This window comes from Cornus florida, unplaced genomic scaffold, assembly GCF_030987335.1.
Source record: "Cornus florida cultivar Cherokee Brave unplaced genomic scaffold, ASM3098733v1 CherokeeBrave_3.0.0_Hap2_Chr07, whole genome shotgun sequence".
NCBI classification, from domain to species: Eukaryota; Viridiplantae; Streptophyta; class Magnoliopsida; order Cornales; family Cornaceae; genus Cornus; species Cornus florida.
The window spans coordinates 64405533-64418850 of NW_026775577.1; the positions used below are offsets into that span (position 1 = coordinate 64405533).

Genomic DNA, 13318 nt, shown 5'->3' on the forward strand with positions numbered 1-13318 from the left:
AAAGACGAAAAGTGAATAGTATCGAAAAATGAAAAATGTGGAAATGACTCGACCCTCAAAGGAAGTTGTCAATCCAAAGAAAAGAGTCTCAGAAATCACTCCAGAGCACTCGAGATGACACTAAGCGACGAGGAACTGAACTCAGAAAGGAAAAGATCAACGAAAAAAAAAATATCTGTGAAAATCTGAGAAAAGGGAAAGGAATGAAAATGACCAGATCATTACAAAAAGATAAAGGAACGAACATCATCCCTTTGTACTTGAGACCCCATCTGAATGTAAGGTCCAACCCTCTACATTCTCGCCGCCTAAAATCCGAACATGGATGGCCTTCATCTTTCCATCCTCCAACTATGCCTCAATAACTCTGCCAACAAGAACCGGTTGAGCCACAAAGATAAACAAAATAGCCAGTGAAACATCCTCATAAGACTGTAAACCAAGGTCTATAAGCTCTTCTAACATCTTCCATCTATGAACATAAATGCTAGTAAGAGTCCCCCGTGACTTCCTACTCAATGCATCTGCCACTATATTGGCCTTACCCGGATGGTACTGTAATTCAAAGTCATAATCCTCCATAAACTCAACCCATCTGCTCTATCTTAAGTTCAAATCCTTTTGAGAAAAGAGATACTTAAGACTCTTGTGATTGGAGAAAACTTTAAACTTTTCCCCATACAAATAGTGTCTCCACCCCTTCAGGGCAAAGATAATTGCTGCCAACTCCAAATCATGTGTAGGGTAATTCAACTCGTGAGTCTTCAACTGTCGAGACACATAAGTAACCACCCGCTCTGTCTGCATCAAGACACAACCCAAACCTTCTCGTGAAGCATCGCAAAAGATCACATAACCCAAACCACGTTCAAGAATGATTAAAACTAGAGCCGATGTCAACCTAAACTTCAACTCCTGAAAAGCAAACTCACAGGCCTCGTTCCACACGAACTTGACCCCTTGCAGGAAAGTCGAGTCATAGGTGCCGCTAAATGAGAGACATCCCGAGCAAATCTCCGGTAGTAGCCGGCTAAGCCAAGGAAACTTCGAATCTCAAACACCGTCTTTGGACGTTCCCAATCCATCACTGATTCAATCTTTGACAGATCCACTACAACACCACCCCTTGACACAACATGTCCAAGGAACTTCACTTCCAATAACCAAAATTCGCATTTCTCAAACTTGGTGTATAACTGATTATCCCTAAGGATCTGTAACACTATCCTCAAATGATACTCATATTCCTCCACCGAAGCTAAGTATACAAGAATGTCATCAACAAAAACCACAACGAACTGATCAAGATGGTCACTGAATACACGGATCATAAAGTCCATAAAAGCTGTTAGAGCATTGGTCAAACCAAATGGTATCACAAGAAACTCATAATGGCCATATCGTATGCGGAAAGCAGTCTTGGATACATCCTCATCCTTAACCCTCAACTGATAGTAACCTGATCTTAAATCAATCGTCAAAAAATAAGTGGTTCCTTTCAACTTATGAAATAAGTCATCAATCCTAGGCAAGGGATACCTATTCTTGATCATAGCGTGGTTCAACTTGCGATAATTGATGCAAAGTCTTAAAGACCCATCCTTCTTCTTCATAAAAAGAACCGGTGCTCCCCATGGTGAAGCACTAGGACGAATAAAGCCTTTAGCTTTTAACTCATCAAGCTCTGCCGATGCCATACGGTATGATATCATAGAGATGGGTGTAGTACCGGGAATGACATCAATGGAAAAGACGACTTCCGAAAGAGGAGGAAGCTCTGTCAACTCCTCTGGAAAGACATCCAAAAACTCGTCTACAACTGCCAAAAAAACACAGCCCAAGCTGCTGTCCTCCTCAGCTAAAAGACTAGCTAAGTAAGACCTATGGCGACTCCAGTCACCGATGCCAAAAATCATCGTCGAGTGGGAATCGCTCTGATCTCCCACGAAGTGAAAACAATCTCCTTTGGGAGTGTAAACAGACACCCTCCCGTGGAAGAAATCGATCATGGCACGAAAGAATGACAACCAGTCCATCTCGAGAATGATGTCAAAGCCTGCCATTCCAAAAATGATGAAATCAAACTCTAAAGTCCGCCCAGCTATCTCGATAGCTCAACCTTGACAAACACGGTCCAGAGACACTGGACCCCAATTGGTGTGTCAACATAAAGGAAACTGTCTCACTGTGTGACTTCCAGACCCAAAGAATGTGCAAATGATGCAGATATGAATGAATGTGAAGCACTTGTGTCAACAAGAACTCTAGCCCAATAACTGAAAACTAGAAAGATACCTCAAACTATAGAAGTCCCTGTAGAGGTATCGGTCTGTGGCAATGCGTAAGCTTATCCCTGAGCCCCTGACTGCTGATAACTACCCTGGTGGCTCGACTGATGTCCGGAAGCAGTAGGCGTAGAACCTCTACCCAGATAAGAACTAACTGACGGCGCCACTGGCTGTGGTGCTGGAGGCACCCTGAAACCCAACTGAACAACTGAACAACTACAGACTATGCTGGTGTGGCCTGTAAACCAGTGCCACCCTGTGCTCTATTCTGTAGGTGTGGACACTCCCTCTTGAAATGTCTGGGCTACTTATAGTAATTACAAGCTCCCTGGAGCCCTACGTCGAAGCTGAAGACTTACCTGTCGGAGAACGACTGCCCTGAGGTTGCAACTATGGGCAGCGGGGCTTGATGTGCCTCGGCTGCTGATAGTGGTGATAAATAAACTTCCCAAAAGGAATAAGAACTGTGGGAGCAGACCGAGCCTACTGTGACTGTCCCTGAACACGAGAACTGTCCCCGGCCTTAGCTTTCTTCCACTGACCCTCAACAGTTACCGATGAAACCTCTCTATGAGACTGCTTATATGAGCCCTTGATCCTGAGCTAATCTCAATCCTTTGCCTCAACCATCATAGCCCTCTGGACCACCTCCTCGTAAGTCCTTAAATCTAATACTGAAATCCGTGGCCTAATATCAAGATGTAACCCATCCTAAAATTTCCATGCTCTAAGCTCATCGGTAGCTACTATCTCCGGTGCATAGCCGGAAAGAGAAGTGAAGCGTGTCTCATACTCAATGACACTCATCATGCCCTGATAGAGACCTGTGAATTGCACTCTCATATCCTGCCTCATAGCCGTCAGAAAGAAGTGGTCGAAGAACAATATCCTGAACTCCTCCCAAGTCATCACCTCCACATCGTGGATATTGGTCATAAACCTCCACCAGATATCGACATCGTCCATGAACATTGAAGCTATCAAGGAGATCCTCAATCGGTCTGTAGGTACTGCCATGCTATCAAGCTTACATACCATGAGATCAAGCCATGCCTTTGAAGCAAGCGGATCCATACTCCCTGCAAATTGGTCGATCTTAACCTGCTGTAACTTCATAAAGTAGTCGAGTGCCTCATTAGTAACTGGTGCCGGTGCTGGTGCTGGTACCAGAATCTGTATCCCTATAATATGCTGATGAAACATTTGCTGAATGCACTCTGACATTCCTAAAGCCACTCCCAGTGCGATTGGTTCCTTATAAGTCGGAGCTCATGGCGGATTAGGACCCATGCCACGAACTAGAATTCTAGGCCTCCCCGGACCCCTCGTAAACTCAGTGTCGTCAACTTGGTCCTTAGTGCCCTGACACGAAGACTCTCCATGCGTGATGACCATGATGCTAAATGTACACAAAGAAAGAGGTCAACAATAACATAAGCTATTATGACCAAATGCAACTCACACTATGAAAGCATGAAACACGAAGCAAGACAAGGTATGCAACATACAGTTACGCTAAAGCAGTGAAAGAAAGCTCTTTAAGTAGTTAAGCACTTAGGCAAACATGTATACATGTCAGACGAGGATACTTTTTAAACACATAAGCATATGAGCACAGAGACATGCCATAAAACCAAGCGCGTTACCAAGAAATGTGTAAACAAGTTACAATGCTAAAACATGTTATCAAGGGCATGCAAATATATCAAAGTACATCAACAAAAGCATGATATGCGCCCAAAACCCATCGTCCTAAGGTTTTTGAACCTAGAAGCTCTGATACCACCTGTATCGGTCCTGGTTTTTAGGCCAGTGCGTCCTAGGATAGACTGAACGTAGATCCAATAATAAATCCAGAATGCGGAAGCAAAAGGTAAAATAATGGTCTCTAAAGATACTACACATCTACTAGATACCAATTTGATCCTCAATGAAGTCACAAAACCCAAAGAAAATAAATGCGGAAACGACGCCTCAAAAACAGATAAGAATGAACCTAGGGGAAAAATGGTCTTTTACGACTGAAATAGGTGCCACCGTGCGCACCATTGCAAAGACAATGAAAAATTAATAAAGATGGACTCAGGAATGACTTGATTCAGAGTTCGGACGAAGAAGATATCAAGTTTTGAAGTCGAGGAAAGAAAACCCCCTTCCGGTTCAAACCAAATCCTAACACTACCTCACTAAAACTTGAATAACTTGACCTAAAAATGGAATTTAAATCTCTAATTGGTACCATTGGAAATATTATTTCGACACGGTTAGTTTAGACTCAAGAATGGACCAATTCGGAGTTGACGAAGAAGTTATGAGAGTTCAAAGTTGGGAAACCAAAGCTGAACCCGCAAATAAATTCTGGAACACTTCAACCAGTTCTACATTCTTAAACCGGTTCAACATGGGTAGTATACCCATGCTACACCCAAAGCTTCATCTTGAACTGGTTCATCCCACCCTGAACCGGTTCAACCCACCCAGGTTGAAGAAAACAGCAGGAATAGTAAAAAAAAATGCAGAAAATGAGTTTGAAATGGGATTTTCGTGACCAAGACAATGTTTTCTTGAAAAAGTCCATGAAGAAATCCCCCCTAAAATCACATTTTCTATGTGAGCATATTAAGACCAGAATTTATTTGTCAAGGTAAAATCCCCAAAATGCCTTTGCATCAGATTTGTAAATAAAATGTAAAAAAGTGTCCAAGGGAAGTTCATTTCATGAAATGGTGTGAATTGTGCCCAAGTGAGCATGCATGCAAATGTATTATATCTATTTAGACATGTGACAATTGTTCACGGCCTCCGAAAACACTCAATGCATAAAGTGACCCACCAAACCTCTATTTCACAAGAATTTGTCTAAAAACATAAAATATGGAGACTAAGAGCATATGCAAAATTTGGAAAGGTGTTTGGCCTTTGGCCACACCTCAAATAAAGTAAATAGACCTCAAAAGAAAGCTCATAACCTCAAAATACCTCCCGATGCAAAAATAATACTTAAAAGCCTTAGGTTTTACAATTTTCCCCTTTAAAAGCAATTTTCCCCGAATAATGCATATAGGTGAATCTAAATGTAAATTGGCCCTTGGCCACATATTACACATACAAAATAAGTATCAAAAAGTGCACTTAAGTGCACGTTACACAGTTTGAACAAGAAATACATGTTTGTCAAAATAAATTAAAATGGGGCAAGATATGCTAACAAGTGCATATTCTAATATAACAAAAATACTCCAACTAGTCAAGTAAGCCTAGGGGTGTTGTGCGTCCCACAATACCATTTCTTTACCTGAAAAATACCCAGTAACTTCGGGGTGAGTAAACAAGTTTACAAGTAGGGAATGTGCATGCATAAGTTCAACTTATTACAAAGTTTATAATTCAATATAATTTGATCCATGCTATTAAAATGACATAGGAACTTTCAACGTAGCATAATGAGATGCAATTTCACAAAGTTATCAACTTGGAAATTAAAGTGCGATGATGAGTGCTGAAAAGTGCGCAATTAAACCCCTTAAGCTTAGTTATTCTAGGACCTTTATCTTACTTTCCCGTTTTAGACTAATTTCATGTTATTGCCCTTTTCAGTAACATATCCCAAAAATAAGTTAATTTAGCCAAATAAGAGCATTAAAGAAGCTAAGTGGAAGAAAGGAGCAAAGCGGAAGCAGAATGAAGCAAAGTGTGAAAATCAGCATGTTCGATCGATCTCATTGATCTGGACACATTAAAATGGATCCAAGCCTTTCTTCTTATCCAAAAGACTCCACCAAGTTCAATCGATCCAACATCTCTTTGATCGATTGAAAAAATTCGATCTTATCCACACTTACCACCCCACCTACCACTTTTATCTCTTTCCCAAAATATCCTAAAATATATCAGAGATTTATCCTTACTCAAAAAGGCACCGCCAAGGATGGATCAATCTCTACAGCATTCGATGGATCTTAGCACAGTTCGATTGATCTTAGAATAGTTCGATCGATTGAACCTCCTCAAGTCCGAAAAAAAAAAATAAGTTATGGCTCATTAAAAGTTGGCTCATGGTGCAATCATTGCAAGGACACTAGTGCACGAATCCAAACCATTGGGTGTGACACTTGACCTACCTATATAAGGATTTTGAGCCTCTTTTACATCATATCTCATATATCATATCATAGACTTAGAAATATTCTTAGAGAGGAAGAAAAGAGAGTAGGAGAGGCTAGAGACACAATCTTGGGAGTTCTTCTATTCTTCTAGGGTTTCCATCAAGAATAAGGTAATTCCTACCATGGAGATAGCCCTTGAGGGTTGGATGACTACTTCAATGAGTGGCTAAACATCTTCTTGGGGCTAGAGTTAGCCCTAAGCATGCCTTTTAGACTCTAATCCTTTATATTTTGAGGAAATTTGTGTTGTAATCTTGTCTTGACAATTATTTTATACATGAATCTTCTTTATTCAATGATTTGTGTGGGTTAATACTTCCAATTGATCATATCATTCTATCCATATGTCTATGTATGCCAGAATAGATGTTCATGTGTTTATCTCTAGTTTTTGTGCTATTGATGCATGTCTATGTGTGTTGATGCTATGGATCTAGAGATTGTCAAGGCATAGTGCTTAATAGAATACTATTGTGGTTTATTTGATGGTTCATACTCATGTCTTGATGGATTGTTCCTCTCCCTTAGTTTCTTTAGTTTAATTTTCATGCCCTTAACTTAGTTGTAGTGTAGTTGCTTTAGTTATTAGATGGGAAGACAATCCATACTTGTTGTTTGATGTTCCATGCTTATGAATGCAAGTAGTATTATTCTCTAACCATGTGATGTGTTTGGATTATGCGCTTAAAGGAAGGATTAATGGCTTAGTTTGATGTATTGTGCTATTGACTAGGTTGCTTAGACAATATATACTTAATTGGTCACCCATGCTTGTTGAAACAATCAATCACACACTCTCAAATTGCAACACATATTTTCCCTCATTAATTATGCATTGAATGTCTAGAATGGTGATGTTTAGTGGTGGCCTCTAGAACCCAAGACCTCACTCTCTTGTTTTATCTAAATTTCATTTAAATTGCTTATTTTACATTGAACTTGTTTAGTTTAATTTGTAGTCTAATCAACCAAACACACCATCTCTTGATCTCTCGACCTACTAACCCTATACATTGTTTCCATTGCTAGTGCCTAAGAACCCCTTGGGACGATCCCTACTCACCCTAGCTATATTTTTAGTTAGAATAAGTAGTGGCATTTATAAATTTAAAACTTGGCCACACTTTTTTACATAAATTTAGTTGTACCCCACGACATGCCACCAAGTTTTTGTCACCGTTGCCGGGGATTTGAATTGGCAACGCCGTGTTTTGGAAACAAATAGGGATTAGTACTCTTTTGATTGTGTCTTTACTTTGTTTTACTTTTGTTTCTTATTGTGTTTGTTCATATTTGATTAGGTGAATTGAGCAAGGAAGTTGAGCAAAGGAGAATTGAAAGCAAGGAAGCCATGTGAAGCTAAGAAAAAGCACAAAAAAGAGCTCAAATCTAAAAATATGCAAAGCATAGCAAGGCTTGAAACTTGAAAGTTTAATTGAAGTTGCTTAAGGACCCTTTGTGAGATCTATCTAACTCAATCTCTAGTTAAATTTTCAACCTGCGTGGAGGCAAGTTTTTCAATTCTTAGATAAATCATGAGCCCGCATAGAGGCAATTTACTTTTACTTTGCATGTTATTCAAGTATGGGAGTATAGGATCAATGTATCTGGAGAATGTTTGTTGATTGATTTGTTGTGGGGGCGAAGTGATTGTTATTTGCTTGTTATTTGTTTAGCTAGTGTATGCTTGGTCGTAGGTCATTAAATCCTACTATTGTCCCTCCTAATTTTCATCTTGAATCAGTTGTTCCTAATCCTAGGGGAAGAGGTAGTCTCATCACTCCATTTCACCAATGGAGGAATTGAATGACGACCATGTGGAGGACCTTGGTCACATAGACCAATAAGGCATCCTCCACCCTAATGTGCATCATGAAAACATTCAAGTACCATTAGGCATGCCTAGACCATTCATTCTACCTCAACAATAAGGCCAAATTCCATTGGGAATGCCTCGGCCAATGTTTGCTCCACAACCTCCCATTATGCAAGGCAATCAAGGTGTCCGAGTAGCACCGCCGGTTGTGAATCCTCCCATTGCTTTAAGAGACCATTATGTGCCTAATGAATATAATGTACCCACTTGCATTCAATTGCCCCCATTTAGAGCACATCACTATGAGATTAAACCGCAAACCATTCAAATGCTTTTCAACTATCATGGACTTCCAAGTGAAGAACCTTATAAGCATTTGGATGAGTTTTTTAAAGTGTGTTCCACCGTGAAATACACGGACATGCCGGAAGAGGTTTTAAGACTTAAACTTTTTCCTTTCACCCTTAAAGACTAGGCAAAATATTGGTTCAACAATCTTAGGCCTTTTTCGATAACTTCTTGGGCAGAAATGCCACAAGAGTTCTTAAAGAAGTACTATCCGGTTTCTAAGACCAAAGCTATGAGAACTTCCATTCGTGAATTTTCTCAAGGGGATGGGGAAATGTTTCATGAGGCATGGGAAAGATTTAATGATTTGCTTAGGAAATGCCCACATCATGACATACCTAAGTGGCAATTAGTTCAATATTTCTTTGAAAGTTTATCGGATAGTCACAAGGGTATGGTTGATGCATCTATGGGTGGTTCTCATCTTGACAAGCATGAGGATGATGTGTGGCAATTGTATGAAAGCATGAGTGAGAATTCAATGCATAGATCTTTATCCTCTAAAAATAGTAGAAATCTAGGTGAAAGGAAGAATGTTGGCTTATATCAAGTTGACAATTCCAATGACATAGCCGCCAAGATGAAATCCTTATCTCAAAGGTTTAAGTTAATTTTTGACTAACCAAACTTCGGCGAATCAAATGTCTTCATCCCCTAATCATGTTCATCATCGTGCATCTAATGAATCATGCATAACTTGTTTAAGTGTTTTACATTCTACTTCCAATTGTCCCCATGGACATGTGCCAAATGAAAACCATGAGAAAGTCAATGCTACATTTGTCAACCAAGGAAATAATCCCTATGGCACTCATTACAATTCAAATTGGAGGAACTATCCAAACTTCTCTTGGAAAAGCCAAGGGGAAGGCTCAAACCCTCTCTAAGGTGGCTTTCAAAACAAGTATGTTCCACCTCCAATGCAAGGCCAAGGTTCCCAAGGTTTTAGATCATCATCATTTCAATCGCATGGTAATCAATTCTCTAATTCTCATTTTCCTAACCAATCATCATATTCTCAAGGAAATTCTAGGAGTCCCGCTTTTGAAGAGAAAGTGTTGACCGCTCTAGGCACTCTAGAGACGAACACTCAATTGCTTCATTCCCATTCTCAATCCATTGCTAAGCTAGAAACCCAAGTCCGGAAAAATAGCTAGTACCTTGAATGCTAGAAAGAAAGGGAAGATGCCTTTAAATGCACCACCAAAGCAACAATGTATTGTGGAGACTCATTCCTCATCGGAAGCTCACATAATCGAACATGTCAATGCAGTGACAACCTTGATAAGTGGGAGAATTGTGGACAACCAAGTGAGTATATCCAATGAAGAAAGTGAACTGGTGCAACCAAAAGTTGACACCCATCCCGTTTAACATCCTATTCCTCCTTCATTGCATGTGCATGACCCCTTTGTTGAAAAAGTAATAGAAAATGATTTTAACAAAGCTTTGATAGATGATTTGAAAAATTCTTGTAATAGTTTGAAAAATTCTTGTGTTAAAAATTCTTCAAAGAAAAAATCTAAAAAAGCTTTTGAGCCTAAAGCTCCATTTCTAGATGCCTTGAAAGGATCCATTTCTCTTGACAAATAAAAGACCAAGAATAATGAAATCATTGATGTGTTTAGGCATTACTTACTCTTACTTACTCTTTATCTTAATGCATTTTAATTAATTCTTTTCTAGAAGTAATCAACCAACCCAATTCTCTTTTGCAATCATTTGGTACGCTAGAGTCGAAGTTGAAATTCCAACACGTATAATCCCTTGGGACGATCCCTACTCACTCTTGCTACGTTAGTAGTGGTGTTGGTAGTGGTTTTTATAAATTTAAATTTGACATAAAAGGCTTTTCTTGAACCACACATTCACTACATTCAGTTTGGCGTATTGGAACGGCCATCGTCAGAAGTTTTGTAATTAATGGGGATTTGTGTTGTAATTCTTATTTTGACCTTATATTTATATAAATCTTATTTCTACATGATTTGTGTAGTTTAATTCTTCCAATTGATCATTTAATTCTATCCATATGTTTATGTATGGTAGAATAAATGTTCATGTATTTTTCTCTAGATTTTGTGACATTAATGCATGTCTATGTGTGTTGATATTATGAATCTAGTGATGGTTAACGCATAGGACTTGAATGGATTACTCTTGTGGTTTATTTGATGGTTTATACTTATTTCTTGATGGATTGTGCCTCCTCCTTAGTTTAATTAGTTTAATTTTTATGTCATTAGCATAGTTATAATGTAATTGCTTTAATTTCGTAGATAGGTGGACAATCCATTCTTGTTGTTTGATGTTCCATGCTAATGAATACAAGTAGTATATTTCTCTAGTTTCTTGAGTGTGCATTAATTGTGGGCTCATGGAAGGATTAATGGCTTAATTTGATATGTTTTGCTATTCACTAGATTGATTAGGCAATGTTTGCTTACTTAGCTATCCATGTTTAATATTTTTATTAATGGCACACACTTTCTTTGACAACACATAATCCCCCTGATCTATCAAATATTGAATGTCTAGGAAGGCAATGCTTAATGGTGAATTCTATGTCCCAAGAATCCTCTCTCATTCTCTACACCTCATTTGTTTAGTTGATTTACATTACATTATTTTAGTTAAACTGTAGTATAATTCAACCAACAAATCCCCCTTTTTTAATCATTCAACCTACTAATCCAACATTGATTCTGAAATACCGTGCCTTTCCCTTGGGACGATTCCTACTCACTCTTGCTACGTTAGTAGTAGTTAGTAGTGGTAGGAGCATTCTACAAATTCAAACTTAGCCACATTTCATCACACACCTTGCAATTTGGTGCACCCCACAACACCAATTAGTTTAATTACCACTCACAATAGTACGAATATTTGTAGGATAGGACTATATAGAGGGTGTTGATCCCACAGGGAGATGAGTGTTCTTTACTTGTTTCTAACTAATCCAATTTATTTCTTGGTTTACAGGCAAATGATTGAATTGATTGGTTGATTATCATAAACATAAAATAAAATTAAACTGAATTTAAACTAAAGAGATCAGAGAGAGAAAATTCTTATGGCTTTGACTTCACCACAACCTTCATACTATGGTTAACTGTTCATATCTGGGGATTTAACAATTTATATTTCAAATGAATTAAACTCAATAACATTAATTCAATTCAATTTTAAAGAAAGATGTTTTTATAAATTTCAGTTAACTATATGCTATATGCGGTTAGCATGGACTATTCACCTATCTACTTTAACTAATTTTGCAAACAATCCATCTTTCCTAAGTATAGACTATAAAAACATTCATTTATAAAAAACATTGGAACACCATTACATGATCTCCATTCTTATGTCTGGCAGGGCTCCGCTAGATACCATCCAATAAGAATGGATTGAGAATAGTCTAAGAGCAGTTATATCTAAGACAGGGTAATAACTTTTTAAAAACTATTTAAAACTTTGAAATCTAATTGAGTTGTCTCAATTGTTCATAATCATGTAATCAAAAATATAATATATTAGAAATATCCCAGAGTTAAAACAATCAAACCATAGTACGTAGATCGGGTTACATTAGAGCCTTAAGAGAGGAATTAGCGACTCATGACAACGCAGAATATCATCTGTGTTGTTGTCGTCTTCATCGTCACAGATGACACTTCTCTTCTCAGGATCTTCACCTTCTAAGGTTCTAGAAACCTACAAGCCACCACCACAATATCAGAATTCTAGATAATATGAGAAAAAATAACGTCTTCTATTAAGGCTTGTGCCTTCTTTTATAGAAGAAATAAGGGTTTGGCGGGCTTTTAGATCTTCTGGCCCATCTGGAATGAATTAAGACTTGGAAAAGAGTACTTCTCGTTACTTGTAAATCCAATCTGTTATAGAAGGCTCGAGCTTTAGAGGTAGAGCTCAAGCTATTTGGCCTAGGTTTAAGCTTTAGGAACAAAGCTTGAGCTTTCTTGAAATATGGCTCGAGCTTCAGAAGTATGATGCTCGATCTTCACTATTGTACTTAGTCAAATTTCTTCAACTATTTTCTAAAGCATCTTTTCCATCAACACTTAGAATATTGTGGGGTAATATTCTTTTAACATTGCTCGATCTTAGCTTCATAGGGCTTGAGCTTTAGGTACAAAGCTCGAGCTTTTGGGGCTCAAGGCTCATGCTATGAATGGCAGTGCTCGATCCCTTGAGGTCTAGCACGAGGCCGTAGGAGCTTGGCTTTTTTGAAATCAACTCTTTAAATTTCAACGCCTTATGCTCGAGCTTGTAGGCAAAGGCTTGAGCATCCTTAAGTAAGGCTCGAGCACCACTGTGTAAGGCTCGAGCTCTGGAGGTACAAGGCTCGAGCTTTACTGCCTTGGTTGATTTTTTTTTCTTTTTTTCTTGCAGAGCTCAAGCCTCAGAACTTAGGCTGAAGCCTTGGCACTTGGATTCTTCCAAACTTCACCATTTAAGCTCTCGGCTTGCTTTGAATAACCGGAAATGACTCTGTAAGCTTTGATATTAGTCTTTTCATCCTAAAGTCTCGGTTTTAACTATTTCTTTGGGAAAGTACCTATAAAAACACAACAAACATAAATCAGTCTAATAATGGATAGAAGCATTACTTTAGGTCTTAACATACGTATATTTAGGGGCTTAAATATGCAATATTTAGCGCTCATCATACTTGATGTATT

The 13318-nt window shown here is 38.5% G+C and overlaps 1 pseudogene; it reads right to left on the minus strand.

Annotated features, from left to right (window-relative positions):
- Positions 1-8856: 8856 nt before the first annotated feature.
- Positions 8857-8954, minus strand: LOC132267899 (small nucleolar RNA R71; annotated as a pseudogene).
- Positions 8955-13318: the final 4364 nt, after the last annotated feature.